The sequence below is a fragment of the Garra rufa genome, chromosome 7 (assembly GCF_049309525.1).
Source record: "Garra rufa chromosome 7, GarRuf1.0, whole genome shotgun sequence".
NCBI lineage: Eukaryota > Metazoa > Chordata > Actinopteri > Cypriniformes > Cyprinidae > Garra > Garra rufa.
Window position 1 is genome coordinate 9,066,190 of NC_133367.1, and position 19,411 is coordinate 9,085,600.

Here is a 19,411-nt window from a genome sequence, read left to right on the forward strand (position 1 = left end):
TCTGACATCAATATCAGGATAGTTCAGAGGAAGAAATGAAGAAAAACAGCTAGTGCTGAATGTTTGAGTTATTAAACAATCAATATAAAAGCATGGAATTGGTGTCATAATCTCTTCAGATCATTCAGATCACTCACAACACTTGTTTTCTTTTTCTTTTCTTTTTTTTCCATTTGTTGCTCGGGTATTTCAACCTCCCTGTCCGGTGTTGTGTAATCTTCAGTTCCCGTGTAAAGCTGTTCCAATGGGCGGTGTTATCGTGAATAATGTTCCGCGGTGGGCGTGGCTTTGTGAACTACGAACAATCGAGTGGAATGGAGTGCGGTGTCTCTTCTTCATCTTTTGTTTGATAAATTATTTTGTTAAGGTAAAAAAGCCATTTTCCAGTTGTACAGCTGTTTATGTCACATAAAAGGCTAAAATGTTTTTTGTTTTGCATGTGCTTTAATCAGAACGCTTTATCATGGCCATATGACAATGTTTTTGCGTGTGGCTAACGTGCATGATAACAAACAGCACGAATCGAAGACATTTCTGTTGATCCTCATTGTTGTTTTTTTTGTCGTTCAATTAAAAGCTGTGTCAGTAGTTGCTGTGTATTTTGCTTTTCATAACTGACTGATTGCAGTTAAACTCAAAAGTTCGAATAAAGATTGTTAAATTAATGTTCTCTGGTGTTGTTTTGTGTTGCCTTTTGTCCCTTTTTTTCTTGATCAAGAGCCTTGCAACAATGAAAAAAAAATTGCAGATGAGAGATGTTTATGGAGCATTTAAGAGAAGAAAAATGTACTAAAAGGCTGTGCCTCTAGTACTTAAACACGAAAAGTTAACTTTTACAATTTTGTTCATGCATAAATACTTGCAGTGATTTAAATAACACATAGTAGGTGTTTTCACAATGCATGTTCTCTCTGGATGCACAAACACAAGACACTACACAATAAATAAAAGAAATATAGATGTCACACAGGCAAGAGCTGCGTACTTGACTCATTTCTGGCATCGAACCTCTGGAATGGCAGTGTTCAATGAAAAGGGTGAAAACAATATTCCTTTGTTCAAAATTATCTTTAATGCTTTATTACATCTAGAAAATTTTTAGGCGTTACAACATTCCATGCATCTTCATTGTAGCTGGATCCAGGGGAATATGACAAGGTGATTGGTTCAGTTACTGAGAACAACCACTGGACACTCATTTTCTTTCCAATCTCATCCTTCTATAAACTTAAGTGATTTAAAATTTAAATCAAGATTAAAGCAAGATTAAACTATACTCATTTTGCAGGTGATTTATCTGAAAGAATGGATAATTTTATAACCGAATTCCCTTGGTGAAACCACACACACACAAAAAAAGAGAGCTTGGTGTAAAAAGGTTGTAAGGTCAGAACAAACATATGACATTCATGTCTTCATTTATCAATTGTTTTTCTGATTCAAGAAAGTGGTATGTATGTGTGTGTGTGTGTGTGTGTGTGTGTGTGTGTGTGTGTGTGTGTGTGAGACAGACAGACAGACAGACAGACAGACAGACAGACAGACAGACAGACAGACAGACACACACACACACACACACACACACACACACACACAATGTTAAATAAATTATGTTCAATTATCAATTATCAATTAAGAGCATTATGTTGACACTTTTATTTTCATAGATGACCAGACATATGGTTGAATCTGACTTATGCTCGACATGTGGGGACAAATATCCATCCACACAAGATACACAGGACTTGTGGGTCTGTCAATCAGCAGAGGTGTAAAATACTTGAGTAATTTTACTTGATTACTGTACTTAAGTATTATTTCGGAGGATCTGTAGTTTACTCAAGTACAAATTAAACTGAGTACTTGTACTTTTACTTGATTACATATCTGAAGAAAAAACAGTACTTTTTACTCCTTACAATTTTATTTCATGTTGAAAAGTATATTACATTTTTATTGTATCTTATGCACATTAAATATGGTAAACAGAAGCTCAAACTTGCATGCCTGACATGACAATCAATGCTCAGTGTTTTCGTGCATCAACCACACACACATTGCAACTTTAGTTATGACTTTTATCAGGTAAATTGCTGGCTTTAAAACTTCACCATCAAATCTGAGGAAGCATATTAAATATGGTATAGCAAAATTGTGTTTTCCCCCAAAAAACGTTTATTCATTAATCGTTCATTATTTTTATAGAGCCATTAGCTGTGTAATATATTAGCTGAATGCACAACATTGAGTGAAAATTAAATCAGTGATAAGAATTTAAATACAGTTAATATTTTTGTGGGATTTTTTAAAATAAATGTAAAAAAAAAAAAAAAAGTATTTAAATAAACATTGTATGCTAAATTAATTTTAATAGATGTTTAGACATGTTCTTACCAGATAGTGGATAGGTTGCATTTAAAATATGTCATTATATGACACATTGAGTAGGAATTAATATATTTTTAATATTAATAATTACATTAATTACAGAGCGCTCCGAGGTTATGCGTTTTCTACCACTCTTGCTACCAGGAAAAATATTATTTCATGATCGTTAATATTTTCTTATGGGTCTATTCTTTTAATTCATCCACATTTTAATACGTTTTATTATGAATAAAGTGTTTAAAAAGCCGTGGTTTCAACTGGCAGCTTATTGACGCTTCCACTTTTAGCTCAGTCAGTCAGTCAGCTGCGAGAGCGCTCCGAGGTAACGCGTTTTCTACAACTCTTGCTACAAGGAAATCTATTATTTCATGATCGTTAATATCTTCTTATGGGTCTAGTCTTTTAATTAATCCACATTTTAATGAGATTTATTATGAATAAACTGTTTAAATGGCTGTGGTTTCAACTGGCAGCTTATTGACGCTTCCACTGGTAGACGGCCGTAAGAGCGCTCTGAGTTTAAGGAAGAGTCAGTAAACAACCAGTCATGAACACGTTAATTTGTCTGCTTTAATTATGGAAAAAAATAAAATAAAAAATAAAAGGTCAATCATACAAAAGAACAAAGTCATAAAAATACGGTCATAACAATAAAATACTGTATTTCCTTGCAGTCTGAGCGACAGAGAAGGTGTTACACTCTCAGATCTAAAACCATTGAGACTGCCAGCTACCAGCCCGACACTGGCAGGTCACCTGACCTGTCAGAATCAGACTGTCACATGACCTGCCAGTGGCAGCTCCTGCCAGCCAGTTGAAGATTGAACCCCTACTAGAAATTAAATTTCTCTCACCATTTACTGAACCTCTGACATCCCAGATGTTTATGACTTTCTTTCTTAGATGAACACAAGCAAAGATTTTTAGTCTATATAATGCAAGGTGACAGGACCACTTCAGAAACCACCCAAAGTGAACACGACGTTAAAAATTTAAATATTAGTATTTGTATTCTTCTTTGTTTTAATTAAGAATACCCTGATTAATTAACAGGGGTTGCATAAATTACTGTCATTTTCACTTTGTGTATAGTTTTTGAAGTGTCATTTTTGGATGTCCCATACACTTGTGTTAAGAGATGATTTTTATGAAACACTTAGTTTGTGTTCATCTGATAAATGAAAGTCATATGGGATGGCATGAGGGTGGAAAGGATGGAGTTTCCTTTTAGTTTTTTTTTCTTGTATTTTTTCCCGATGTGCTGCATTTTAATTGTGGTTGTTGCACTACGTGTTTAACCTGTGCCATTGCATTTAGTTTCATTCTCTACCTTTAACCGTACTGTCTGTATGTCTGTCGAATTTTCACTGAGCATCTGTACTTTCACTTGAGTAAAATTTTTGAGTACTTTTTTACACCTCTGTCAATCAGCAATTGCTCTTTGAATGTTGCTTTAGAACATGCTTTAATGTCATTGTTTTATGTTTAATTTAGAAAAAGTATGTCTGCACACTATTTGATTTTAAATGTCTAGGCATTCTGTGCAAGGCATTGAGGCAAGTATTTATGCATACATAAAATTGTAAAAGTTAACTTTATGTGTGTTTGAGTACTAGAGGGAAGGCTTTAATGGGCAGTACATTTAAAACAACAATTTGTTTTCTTTCAGTCTTCTCTTAAATGCTCCATAAACAAAATCTCTCATTTGCAAAATGAATCACTTCAATATTAAATTTTGAAGGCAAAAAGGTAACACAAAACAACACTAGAGAACATTAATTTAATAATCTTTATTCGACCATGCAACTAAGGACATTTGAGTTTAATTGCAATCAGTCAGTTATGGAAAGCGAAATACACCGCTACTGACACTGCTTTTAATCGAACGACAAAACAACAACAACGAGGATCAACAGAAATGTCTTCGATTCGTGCTGTTTGTTATCATGCACGTTAGCCACACGCAAACACATTGTCATATGGCCATGATAAATCGTTCTGATAAAAGCACATGCAAAAAAACAAAAAACATTTTAGCCTTTTATGTGACATAAACAGCTGTAGAACTGAAAAAAAAAAAAAAAATCAGCTTTTTCACCTTAATGAAATAATTAATCAAACAAAAGATGAAGAAGAGACACCGCACTCCATTCCACTCGATTGTTGGTAGTTCACAAAGCCACGCCCACCGCGGAACATTATTCACGATAACACCGCCCATTGGAACAGCTTTACACGGGAACTGAATATTACACAACACCGGACAGACAGGTTTGACCACAGAATACGTTTGGTCTCGTGTCTTAAAATGTTAAAAGGGAGAATAAAATATCATTTTAAAATTATTTTTAATGTTACATTATTACAAACCTGTAAAAACGTTTTAACATGCGTTGTCTTTAAACAGTTTGTTTTTGTGATATATTTCTGTCTCTCGGTCGTTTGTTACTTCGACGACAGAAATAAGTTAACTGAACATAATAAGCTTTCAAATGGCTATAAAATCCGTTCATCATTCTCCTAAATAACTGTAATCATGAAAGTAAATCAAACTTACTTGCAATAGTTCAGATGATTGTGCTGTAGGAACAGAATCCGGAAGTCTTTAAAACACTTTCGGTTTGTGATCGCTGTTAAACACCTGTGCGATCAACACGACTGATGTTTGTCACATGATACACTCCATCAAAGTCCAGTTAACAACAGATCTAGTGCATTACTGCCACCAACTGGACAGGAATGTAATGCACAGACACACCTGTTTTCTCCTTCTAACGGCAAGATCACAAACTAAAATAGTGCTGTTTCTTCCTATTCTCCCTCTGTATAATTATACCTGCATAATTATTATACAGGTATGTGCCAAAAAATTTGAAAATCGAGGGAAAGTCCATTTATTTCAATCATTTGTTTCAAATAGTGAAACTCGTATGTTATATACGTTGAGTACACACAAAGTGAAATATTTCAAGCCTTTATTTGTTTCAATTTGAATGGTTATGGATTAAAGATAATAAAAAACATAGATTTTCAATGGGGTTTAAGTCAGGCGAGTTTGCTGGCCAATCAGGTACAGTTATTCCATGGCTATTAAGGTACTAGTAGTTTTGGCTTTGTGGGCAGGTGCCAAATCCTGCGGGAAAATAAAATCATCATCTCCAAAAAGCTTGTTGGCAGCAGGAAGCATGAAGTTCTCTAAAATATCCTGGTAGACAGCTGCTTTACTGTGGACTTGATAAAAGACAATGGACCCACACCAGCAGATGACATGCTCCCCAAACCATCTCTGACTGTGGAAACTTCACACTGGACTTTAAGCTGCTTGACTTTTGTGCCTCTCTAGTCTTCCTCTATACTTCCATACTGCGCTCTGTGAGCATCTAGCTTCTTTTGCAATTGCCTTCTGAGACTTTTCCTCCTTATGGAGGGTGTCAATAATGGTCTTCTGCACAAACGTCAAGTCAGCAGTCTTCCCTGTGATTCTGAAGCCTACTAAACCAGACTGAGACAATTTAAAGGCTGAGGAAACCTTTGCAGGTGTTTTGCGTTAATTATCTGACTAGATTGGGACAAAGGGAGTCTACAATGTTGAACTTTGTCATGATATTCTAATTTTGTGAAATACTGGATTATTTTTTAATCTTTAATCCATAATCATCAAAATTGAAACAAATAAAGGCTTGAAATATTTCACTTTGTGTGTAGTGAACTAATACAACTACTAATAACATACAAGTTTCACTATTTGAATCAAATTAGTAAATAAATGGACTTTCCCTCGATATTCACATTTTTTGGCACATACCTGTATATGCAGTCCTTTGTTATAGGAAGACATTTCATTACATTCCTTTCGTTACAGCAATAGCCTATGAATTGAGATAGATTGATTGAGTGAGTGATTTCATTCAGTTAGCCTGTAGGTTGTGATAAATAATTAAGATTAATGAACTGTATGTTTCATTGAATTAGTTCAGAACTCAAAAGAAAATGCCCAGTTATTTTTATCTTATTTTCTGAATTTACCCTCTCTGCTCAGTTTCACAAGTTGCTGTGATGCAGATAAATGTGCTTTTCACAATCTGTCATTTAAGGTTTGAATAGTTTTAAATCTAATGTCTATTAAAAGAGAAAAACTGAGACTGTAACTCATGAACTAATGTGGGTTTGAAAAAGACAAAACAGCGCTTTACCTTTTATTTAGAGCTGAAATTAACATTTTTATCATTGTACAATCAAAATTTAGTTATGTATTTTAAATCCTACATTTAAGGATATAATTAGACCAATAAATTTTGAGTTTTTATAATTTATGGCTTTATGAAGTAGTTTGTCTCAGCTGACAGCCATGAAATGAGTTTTAAGTGTCAGTTTACAGCTGATCTGAAGACATCAGCACAATGAATGAGTGAAAACAGGAACTATATATACATTTAAATCCAAAGAAAATTGTACATATACAGTTAAAACTATTTTTTAGTTTGTTTTGAAAAGTTCATCTTTCTGTTTTAAGTATTATTAAATCTACATAAGCAGTTTCTCTCTCTTAAATATAGGCTAACTTGTAGAAGAAACATCTGTAATGCCACAGTCATAAAGACTAGAAACAGACAAACAGAGGAAGAGAAGATCATCTTACAAACAAATCATTAAGGAGAAGAATTTGACACAAATATAATGTGAACTCAGACTCAAATCTTCAAGCAGTTCAGCAGATTTAATGCTTGCTGTTAAAAAGACATACAAACTGTTAATTGTTTAAATGAAGAGGTAAAATAAAGTATAAATAACAAAATCAGTTTCCCTTTTTCCGTCTTGCTGTCAACAGTCAGTGTTTCTAATATGAACTGATTGATTTGACATGAATTTGAAATGAAGTTCACAATGTTAGCAACCCTCTAATCTGACTTTTATCTTTTGTAATTTGATTCAACATCAGCATTGAAGTGCTATTTATGGCAATACAATAAATCCACATAATAGCAGTGATCTCCCACATATTAGTTATTCTAAGTTTCAGTCGTTGTTGTTAGTAGCATTGGCTGCTCATAGACAAGTAATGTACAGTTTTATATCATTGTGCTTTTAAACTGTCTTTATTTATTGAACCGCTGTAATGAAACCACACTTACAAAGATATTTAGTCAATATCCAGTGGATTTTTATTAAAATGAAACTTTCCATTGGTGGACAAGGTCAAGGTTAGCAGTTTAATATTAACTAAACAGGTTCCAACAGGTTAAAATCAGTGTTCATTTTGACAGCAAATTATGATTTAGTCTTAGTCATAGTCTTTTGACTAAAATGTCATTTAGTTTGAGTCATATTTTAGTCATCTGGATTGTTTTAGTTTTAGTCTACAGTAGATTGAGTGGGTTTAGTTACAGTTAGATTTCTCTAAAATGACCAAACTCATTGTATAGGTTTGATAATACAGTTTTATCATGATAGACACAGATTTAACTGCTGTGACACACAACATGTCTTTATATTCAAATTAAATGAATCCACTTCTCATAAAGAAACAAGAACATGGTCTTCTTTTCAATGAAATACCAATGGTTATTCAGGCTAATTATGCATTCTTTATAACAACGTGTTTACCACTTTCTTCTTTCCTTCAAGCAGACAGAATACATTTATTTATACAAATAAATTTAGTTTAATCTTTATTAGGGCTACTAAAGTGATCCAGTCAAGAGCAGTAGGTGGTTTTTTTTTTTTTTCTGTTGTTGCTTGATTAAAACCATATATTATATTTTTTAAATACCTCATTTTATAACATGCATCAAATTGTTCATAATTTTATGTAGCTGTGTTCTGCTTTCTCTTCACATTTCTACTGATTTATATTGTAATGTTTTTCCTTTACTTTCAGATCGGATGGAGGAAATACAACATCAAAACTAGAGAAGAAACTTGCTGACAGACTAAAAGTATTTTTTACTTCACCTGCACTAAGTGTGGAAAGAGTTTGAGATGAAAACAGAATCTCAATGTTCACATGAAGATCCACACCAAAGAGAAGTCATTGACATGAGATCAGTGGGAAGAGTTTTAAACAAGAAGTAACCCTGAAGATGCACATGAACATCACACTAGAGAGAAGCTGCACGCATGTGATCAATGTGGACAAATATTTGCGTGGTCTACATGCCTGAAGGAGCACCTGAAAGTTGATATGAAGGAGAAACCACATTCATGTCCTTTATGTGGAAAGAGTTTTCACAACTGCAGAGTTTAAAATTTGATCAGAAGATACACACTGGTGTGAGAGATCTTATGTTTTTTTAGTGTAAGAAGACTTTTATGACAGTTAACCACCAGAGGATCCACACTAGAGAGAAACCTTACAAGTGTTCACACTGTGACAAGAGATTGAGTCGGTCAGAAACCCTGAAAACACATGAGAGGATCCACACTGGAGAGAAACCATATCACTGACTGAATGTGGGAAGAGTTTGACTCAGTCTCCTAATCTACTCATGCACACAAAAAGGATTGATAGTAAGCAGATCATCTTTCAGGTCTCATCCTCACCAAACGTGACACAATAATGAGCAGAAAAACACAATCTCTTCTGTAGAAATCTGTCATAATCAGCTCTAACATGCCACAGGAAAAAGAAACATCTTCTGTAGTTTTTACAGCGAATAAAGTTCACCTTCAAGACCAGCAGATTCATCTGTGAGATTCAGAAACAATGTTTAAAAGTTTTCTTCTAGTATGTCATTTTACTTTATGATATTGTGCTTTCCTACGAGTTTTGTTTTGTGGTTAGTTTTCTGATAATACATATGTATCACTCTGTAGCAGCGTCCTATCCACTTATGACCAGCTGATCAGATGTTCTTTACTCATACGTTGGAAATAAAATCATTGTCCATTCAGAATCCGTCTTTTGCTTTGCTCTTTTAATGAATGAAATGCGGTTTACAATAAAAGAGGCATGGATTCGGGACTCAATGAATCTTACTATACGGTAAGAACCATGTGATCCCGTCACCTATTCACCTTCCTTCACACACAATCATGAGGGTTTAAATGTCACATGACCAAACCAGCTCCTCCCATTCCAAACCGCCCTCTAGTGGTTACAATTACATTGGGCTCCTACACACTCCTTTTCATGAGGGACAGGAATTTTGTCTTTTTTTTTTTTTTACATGTACACACCTTTGAAAAAGAAAAAGAGACTAACACTTTTAAGAGAAAGTGAAATACATTTTTTCATTTGTTTTTCCTCCACTAATAGTGTATCTAGAAAACACAGATGTACTGTCATTTAACTTTTAGGGTCAGTAATCTTTTTTTTTTTTTTTTAAGAATTTAATACTTTTATTCAACAAGGATGTGTTGAATTCATGAAAAGTGATAGAAAAAATATACTGTTAAAAATATTTACATTTTGAAGAAAGGCTGTTATTTTTAACTTTTAATTAATCGAAGAAACAAAAACAAAACAAAAAAAAAAGTATCACAGGCTCCGAAACAATATTTGCCAGCACAACAGTTTCCAGCATTGATCATTCTAATAATAAATCAGCATATTAGAATGATTTCTGAAGGATCATGTGACACTTAAAACTGCAGTAACAACTGATAAAAAAATCTGCTTTTTATCACAGGAATAAATTCTATTTTAAAGTATGTCAACATAAAAAAACATTATTTTATATTGTAAAAACATTTAGCAATATTACTGTTTTTTCTGTATTTTTCATTAAATAAATGCAGGCTTGATTAACATAAGAGACTTCTTTGAAGACTATTATAAGTCTTTTGAACAGTAGTTTATATATATTCACAGTATTATAAGGGTATTATAAGAACACAGATGTTTTAAAGGTCTAGTTTTAAGATGTTTGCAGAACACTTACACAAAAAAACTTAGCTAAATGGAATTAATAAAGCAATCTTTCTGTTAAATCTTAAGTAAGATTAGTAAATCTCCTGGAGTATGTTAACTAGAAATGACATTAAACTAACTTCATATTTATTGCTTAATATACTTGGGAAGAGTTTGCTTTCTTTACTTTAAACAGATTATTAAATTAACTTATAGTTTTACATTTAAGTTTACTTTTGCTAAAAAAGGCCATCGGTTTTAAAACTTTAAGTAAGCTGAACTTGTTAGGATTTACAGTGATAGTCTGAGGCTCATCAATATTATCTGAGCTGCTGAAAATCCTCTATTTCATGATAATAGCCCCTGTTTTCACCTCATCTATTACGCTGATCTCCTGTAAATTGGCTGGTAAAGTTTATTTCATTCTTATGGTCAGACTTAAACTATGCAGTCACTATTATGATATCTTCACAACACAAATGTCCTAACAGCATTTCATAAGTCTGTGTTGAACTGTGTTTAATATAAAACACAAAACTATAAACCAATGAATAACAAAACAAACTCAAATGGAAGGAATAATGGAAATCATGTTTTTAGTGGGTACATAAATGTACATTTATTTATTTATTCTTTTGTTTTGTTCTTAGCATTTTATTACTTGTTTTATTTAATCATGGATTTTTTTTTATTTTAATGAGGGAGCAGATAAATGTAGAATTGAAATATTGGATAAAAATCTTAATCTAAAAAAACTAAACAGAAATGCATGTGCAAATTAATATGAAAGTTAATAATAACAAATGACTACAGATAGCAGAATAACATACATGCTTGAAATGTGAATTAGTATTAAAGTAACTTACATTTGGTCAGATCTGCTCCTCCTTCGGTAGGTCTCTGTAGCATCTACACCAGATTCAGTCACCTCTGTGATTTATACTGCATTTACATGTTGAGGCTGTTCTTAGGGCTGTTAACTGACTTTTTATCCAACACAAATGCTCCTCAATTGATCAACAATACTAATGGACAAATCAAATAGATAGCTTATGTTTAGTATCTCTATGTAGATTTGTTTATTACCATGACTTACATTCATCTAAAGCAGTGTTGACAACAGTCAAATCCACATAATAGCTCACATTCATCACTCACTCAGATGTGTTTCATGTCGGGATTTGCTCATCTGCAATTCTCTTACAACATTTTCCTGTCAGTTGTTAAATAGACATTTATTAATCATATTTAAGATGTAAAAGGTGAACGTAAATCCAGTTTGAATAACTTGGCTATACATAATAAAACCTGTTTTTTTAAAGCAAAATCACAAATATACTAAACTGTTAATTTACTTAGTATACAGTAGCTCAACAAATGCTGTTTTTAACCAGAGGAACCGTGTTTTGGTTTCTAATACTCACATTTGTAAACACCCGCATCACGTTTGATGATGGCGTATTGATCTCCTGTGGGCTCCTGGGATTGAAAAGCGTCCATCGATGAGCAGTTCAGGATCTGGGCTGAAGCTGTAGGAGAACCGGGGATTTCTCATCTATCTTTTTATAAATACTGAGCTCCCTTTCATAGCTTCACTTCGGTGCTGCGATGATGTAATGCTATGGGAACATCTCTGGTGTGATGAATGTCTGAAGCCCTTATACCATCATGTCAATTCAGTGGCCAATAGCTTCCTTCAGGAAGCACATTTTCTGTTGCCCATCAGAAAGAGATTCTTGTATTCTATAACAAATCCACACTTTCCTAAAATGCCTCATTCAAACACGCCCCCACAGATTTGCATAACAGCACCCAAATGTACACACAAAGAAAAAAGTGTAACTTTATTATTCTCGCTGTAGTATTTCTGGACACCATGGAAGCTGATATTCTAGATTTAGTAAGGGGTGTAACATTACCTTTACATGGTTAAGGTATTCAGCCATTTACAACACACTGGATAGCTGGCCAATCAGAGCACTCTGTGCTTTTCAGTACGATGAGCTTTTGTAGAAATAGATGCGTTTCAGAAAGGCAGGGCAGAGAAGAGAAACAATAATGTAAGGTGTGTGGAAAATAATGTGTTTTTTAACGTCAAACTGCCTAAATGCAGTGCATTACACCAAATCCACTAAATAATGATCTTTTTAGCAACCTCACATGACCACTTTAATACAAAGTTTCCAGCGGTTACAAATATACAATTAAGAGTGAAGCCAACACACTAATAATTTCAGACTTTATTTGAGATGTTTTGATAGAGCGTCCTTTCCCTTTACTCTCTGAGCTCTGCCTCATCTTCAATGGTAATAACTATGAGACATTTAATTTAATATTATACAGCATCAATCTTTTTTATATAGTAATAAACAACTTATTTAGAGCATTTGGGTTATCTTTTTAACTATTTATTGGCCTACTACACAGGTACCCACATATTAAATAATTGAAGTATGTTTATGATACATCTGTATTCCCAACACGCTTATTTAAAGTGCATTAAAAATATATTGAATTGCATTTTAATATATTTCTAAAAAGTAGACTAGAAGTACTTAATAATAATACATATAAATATATGCTCAGTTATACTTCTAAGAAATATGCTAAACACAAGCTTACTTTTAGTGATGTTTTATTGTATTTACAGAAAACATGCTTATGTTTCTCTGACTTAAAGTATATATTTATGTGTATTTTGTGTAAGAACATAAAATGATTAGACTTTTAGTGGGTTTTGTAACCATGTGTAGGCCTAATGCAATGAATGTTAAATATTAATTTGAATATTTGTAAAAGAATGATTTATTTTAAACATTTACAATGTACAAAGGCTTCAAATGTTGTTTAATAATTTTGACCTAATAGGAGCTACTTTGGTTGAAGGCTGTTGTCCATTACGTTAATGTATCATGTAATATCTACTACTGAAATTCCCACAAGGATTTCATCATATTCAGTCAGGTCCATAAATATTGGGACATGGACACAATTCTAACATTTTTGTCTCTATGCACCACTACAATGGATTTGAAATGAAACAAACAAGATGCAGACTGACAGCTTTAATTTGAGGGTATTTACATCCAAATCATGTGAACGGTGTAGGAATTACAACAGTTTGCGTATGTGCCTCCCAGTTAAGAGACCAAAAGTAATGGAACAGAATAATAATCATAAATCAATCTTTGACTTTTTTAATACTTGTTTGCAAATCCTTTGCAGTCAATTACAGCCTGAAGTCTGGAATGCATAGACATCACCAGACGCTGGGTTTCGTCCCTGTCCAAACATACACACCACACACTGGCTACAATTCAAAAAGTGAACAAACATAATAGGACCCCTTTAAATTCCATATGACCTATAAAATTGTTTTATTTACAAGTTTTGTGTTTTTCCTGGTTTATTCGTTTGATATTCAGAAACAGGTTACATTGTTTTCAAAAATTGATTTTCAAGAAAGAACCCCCAACCTACCAATAGTGGGTTTCCGGTCGACACCAAAAATTTTGTTTGCTGGTCACAATATGAGGAAAATATGGCCCTGAACATTATACAGTTTTTTTTTTTTTTTTTTTTTGATAAATTGGTTTGGAAGATTTGTTGAATAAACAATAAAACTGAACTTTTATGCCTGTAAATCTGCTTGACTGACAGTTATATTGATCACTGAGAGAGTATTGACTTGGAATGACGTTGGTTCAATATAAAAATGAAATTTTACAAATCTGCACAGTAAACTTCGTTTGCTACATTGCTGTAGCTTAGCTTGCTACATTTCCCAAGAGGATAGCTTAAGAGTAGTGAAGCTTCATTTAATGAAGAGTAATTGTTTGCTCAGCATCTTTTATTTCCATTGTGTTTCTGCTTTGTTTGTTGTAATGAGAGGATTTGTGATTGTGCATCTGTACATCAGTAACAGACAGACACATAGCTAACTGAATATACAATTAAATAGAAGAACAATGTGTATTACATGTAAGAGAGATCATGTCAATGTTTTAATTTCGCATTGTAGACTTGTTTTATATCTTTGACACATTTAAGTGCTGCACTTGACAATCACATTTAAACATTTGAATCATTATGGATGAGTTTAATACAAATATTATTAAACTGAAGAGCCAGACAGACTCATCTGAGCGTCTTCCTCCTGTTTCAGCTTTCAATAAAACAAAAGCATCATTTGCTTGAATACTAAATCAACATGAATCATTCAGTATCACGTTACCCCTTCTGTCGAATCAATTCGACGTTACATTGGGATCTCGCCTGAGAGACCGATCATCTCTGAGCCTTATATTAAAAAAGGCCAATCGCAAATTGGCGAGTGGACGTGCACGCCGGAAATCCAACACTGCAAGACAGAGAATGTTCAGTGGAAGAATCATCACTAAAACAGACTTTCGCTTTCAGAGCCTTCATGCTCAAGCCTTCTGCTTCTCCAAAGAAGAAAAACTTCACGTTCCTGCTGTTGCTGTTCTCTGCTGGTGTGCGCCAATCTAATAAGAGACAATCTACTGAAAGAGTGAATTTCTCGGCGCCGCCAGTGGGGTCCTGCGGGCGGCCATTGTCACGGCCATAAAAAGCCTCCCTGCTCTCCAGCGAGCAAGCCCCATTGAGTGCACAGTGGTGCCGCAGTTTCCTCCCTGGGCAGACCGGAACTAAAAGAGCAATTTCTCACTGCCGTGTAAAGACGTTCTTTTCAGAATGGCTTTCCGGCCGTGCGCTTCTGGGTGCGGCAGTTACCTCACCTCTCTGGACGGACATGAAAGCTGCTTCACATGTCTGGGCCCCGAACATGCTGAAGCAGCTTTCACGGATGGTTCATGCATTCGTTGCGAAAGCATGACCATGGGTATGTTGAGGACTCGCCGCTCGCTTGGGGGCAGGCCCCCCTTCGCGCCCCACGGCCGGCGAAGTTTTCCCGCCGCTGTGGCGAGGCACGAGGGGGAATTTCAAGTCACGGTGCCGAACGTTCCACTGGCCCCAAAAGCCCTGCAGTCTTCCGCCCGCCAGCATACCCCCGTCGAGATGCCGAAGCAGTATGCCTCCCCGCTATGCAGGCTGGGCGTCTCCTTTGGCACTCCACAGGAGGAAGAGATGTCGGTCGCTGCGTCAGAGGGAGAGTCAGGGAGCGAGAACGCTCTTCCGGCGGCGCAGCGCCCCTCCGCGGATGCTGCTCCTTCGGAGGCAGACTCCGAGCTGGTGATGTCAGGTGATGTCCACGGCTGTGGTCCAGGAGCGACATCTGTGGCTCACTCTGGCTCAGATGGCAGACGCCGACAAAGCACGCTTTCTTGACGCTCCCATCTCCCAGAGTGGCCTTTACAGCGACTCTGTCAAGGACTTCGCCCAGCAGTTCTCGGCAGTCCAGACACAGACGGAGGCGATTAAACACATCCTGCCCCGCCGCGAAGCTTCCATCCCACCGCCGGAGGCACCGCGCTCGAGGGCGCCCCCCTGCGGCCGCAACATCCACAGCTCTGCCCCCCGCGGAGGCCCACGACGCCAGGTTGGCGGAAGGGGCCCGCAAGCGCAGAGCCAGCCGCAGGAGAGTGGCGCCGCCCGCGGCACAGGGACCGGCCCGAAACACCTGCAAGAAAACTGCGAAACGTCCCTGATGCGGGCCTCCAGAGGTGATTGAGACTGCTCTTTAGGGGATGCTAACATCTACGGTCCCCGCTCCCGGTGGAGGGCCGGGAGCCACTGTGTACTTCAATGCTGCCGTCGGCCCATCGGTCGACGGTACCCACATTTTCTCAAAAAGAGCAAATTTCTCACCTCTGGCCTTCGGCCTCGAGTTTCCTTCCTGAGCAGCACTTACACTCCTCGGAACCAGACTCGCGGCCGGCCTTCACCAGCGCGGGATCCAGGGAAGAAGGTAAGCACTGCTTAGCGCAATTAGACACTTCTCCAGGACGTTCATCCTTCTGGGTTCTGTCTCCTTCCCTGTCTCCCCCTAGGCTGCCCCACCATGGTCACATCGGTCAACGTTCCCTTGATACCACTACGCTGGTTGATACGGACGGTACGGCCTGGCTCCAGGCGTCCGCCCAGACTCAGAGATACCCCTTACATTCTTTATTCAGGCAGGCGTGCCTCTGTTCTGCCTGCGGAGGTCGCGTTCCTACTGGCGAAGGACGCGATCCAGCCTGTCCCTCCCCCGGGACAAGGTCAGGATCTTTCCGTCCCGACTTCACGTGTCCAGTTAGAGTGGTTGGTTAATATCCGCCCTGGATGGAGCTCTGTCCCGATCCCTTCTCAGGCTGTCGGCACACACGCTCACGACGAAGCACATATAAGTATGTTTCCGTCTCCAGGGCTGGGTTTCAGCCATCTTCCTGAAGGGCACCCGCTGTCGCTCTCGACCTTTCCCCGACGCACACCCCTTCTGCGGTCTGCTCCGGGGATCGAGCACTTCAGCGCGAAGTGCTTCCATTTGGCCAGTCCCCCTCCTTCCTGCCTTCTTTTGGCCAGGGGAGCTCCCCTGTCCCCTCTTCGGCAGACAGGAGCTCGCATCATCAACCGTCTCTTCGACTGGTGCTTTAACAGCCCACTCGTGAGTTCCATTGTGCGAATATAGGGACCTGGTGCTTCGGCACCCCGCCATCTGGTCCTTCAGGCCAACTGAGGGGATTCGTTTCCTTGGTCGGGAGCCCGACTCGGTCCACAAGACAGCCCACCTTACTACCAAGAGCGCGCAGTCAGTGCTGTAGTCCCTGAGTCAATCAGGCACAATACAGTGGTCCCTCTCAAAATTCAGAGGCTCCTGGGGCACATGACAGCTCTAGCCGCTTAAGAGCCGCTAAGCTTGTTCATGTGAGACCGCTTCAGCACGACTGGCGTTTTCTGGACTGGCGTTTTCCCGCAGTATGGCCGACAAGCCAGCACGTATACTTGTCAGCATGTGAAGTTGTGCGTAACGCGGCGTCAGGGTCGTGGCCTTTTCCATGGGTTAGTTCCCAATGTAACGTCGAAGTGATTAGACTGAAGGGGTAACGGGAACGGAGACGTTACATTCCCCTGCCACGCCCCGGCGTCGCGCTGACGCCGGCTTGACGGCTCTTCAGCGAAAACCTGTTTGAGTGATGCGCACGTCCACTTGCCAATTTGCAATTGGCCTTTTTTAATATAAGGCTCAGAGATGATCGGTCTCTCAGGCGAGATCCCAATGTAACCTCTCCGTTCCCTCCTTCGGGGAACGTGGGTTACCTTCGTAACCTAGACGTTTCTAACACACATGCTGCATTATTTGATTGTAAAGTCTGAGTCTCTTCACCTGTATGGATCACATTCACACATTTATCACACATTTCTTTCTCCTCATAGACACAGTAGTGAAGCTCTTCTGTGGATCCTCACCTGATGTTTACTGCTCCTTTCATCAGGATCCAACAACTATGATAGACAGCATTTAGCATCTTATGTTTTATTGCCATGATAGACTTCTGGTAATGGAAATCCAACACTGCAAGGCAGAGAGTGTTCAGTGGAAGAAATTGCAAATCGTCACTACTTCAATTACAGTTTCTTTTAAAGTTAAAGTTAGATTTAAATAGATATTTCTAAAACAATTTTTGTGTTTTAAATAGATTTGAACATGATTTCCATTCATATGTTTGTCTGTTTGTGTGACTCCCGTTGAGACACTATAAAGAGAAACACATGCTAATGAGTGAACGCCAAATATAATAAACCACAAGAACAAATACTAATGTGATTTTGCCTCAAAACTAAACCCTTTCAGTTAAATGCTCCACTAGTTAAAGCTGTTTTTCCTCTAGTTTCAACATTTGTATTGGTCTCAGTAAATAAGTGAAAGTAAAGTAAGTGTAAAGTAATGTGACGTGTTGCTTGTCAAAGTAAAAACACACAAGAGACAGAGACATTGATCATGTGATGCTGGACGGCTGTGAGCTGAAGCTGGAATCTGCACTAATTTTACCAGCGTTTTCCTCCAATCTGACCAAATCTATTTCAAACTGGAATGATTCTCTATTACTGATGGCATTAATAAAGCAGCTGCTGTTGGATAAAGCTCTGACAGTCTACTTTTGTTCTCTTTCCTCCTTTGTGTTCAACATTTTGATCAACTTTACATTTCATTCTGACACAAACCCTTTGAAATAAAGATTGATGATCATTTGATCATCTCCTTTCACAAATATTTGAAAGTTAATATTTGTCCATATCAGAGGTAATTGAAGATGTCTTTAATATCACAAAGTGAAGTTTACTCACAATAGTTTACACTTTGAGTCTCGTAGCACATCAATGAGCCGCTGCTTTGAGTCTCCAATCATATTACCACCCAGGTCAAGCTCTTTTAGAAACTGCAGTGCTTTTGTGTTTGTCAAAGACTGAGTTAAAGAAGAAACGTCTGTAATTCCACAGACACAAAGACTAGAAAGAGACAAACAGAGGAAGAGAAGATCATCTTACAAACAAATCATTAAGGAGAAGAATTTGACACAAATATAATGTGAACCCATGAACCCACTCATCATGAGATATTGAGTAGAAAGTGTTTTGGTTTAAACTGTTGAAGTGATTTTCATCATTTTGATTCTTGTATGTGAATGTTACTGACCTCAATCTCTCCAGTTTACAGTGTGAATCCTTCAGTACGTCACATAAGTCATTCACTCCTGTGTTTGTGATTTGATTCCAGCTCAGGTTCAGTTCTCTCAGGTGTGATGGGTTTGATTTCAGAGCTGAAGTCAGGATGAGACACTGTTTCTCTGTAATCCTGCATTCACACAGACTGAAGACAGAAAGAGAAAGAACAATGACTCCGATCTATGATGATCATCAGCAAATGCTATACAGTCACTAATAAACCAGAAAAATCATGAAATCTTAATGATATGAAACAAACCAAGACAGGAGTATTTGAGGACATAGTTACAATCCAAGTCTGGATTTGTCCTCACTCAACAACTGCATTTTATTAATTTAGATTAATATACAGGATTAATGTAGACATAAAAGAAAAATTTAGTTCATAATTGTAATGCAAGACAATCTGACACATTAATAAATTATTTTAAGTTATTTTAGAGTACAATCTCTAAACACACATTTTGAATAAAAGCAGATTTAGTGAAAGTAGCATTAGTCCAGTATAAATGTGACTGTCAGAATAATCTACTGTCATTTGTTACACTT

The 19,411-nt window shown here is 37.2% G+C and overlaps 1 protein-coding gene across 1 annotated transcript in view; it reads left to right on the plus strand.

Annotated features, from left to right (window-relative positions):
• The window catches only part of LOC141337909 (uncharacterized), an 831,413-nt gene that overhangs the window by 571,659 nt on the left and 240,343 nt on the right, over window positions 1-19,411 (plus strand). The window lies entirely within an intron of this gene.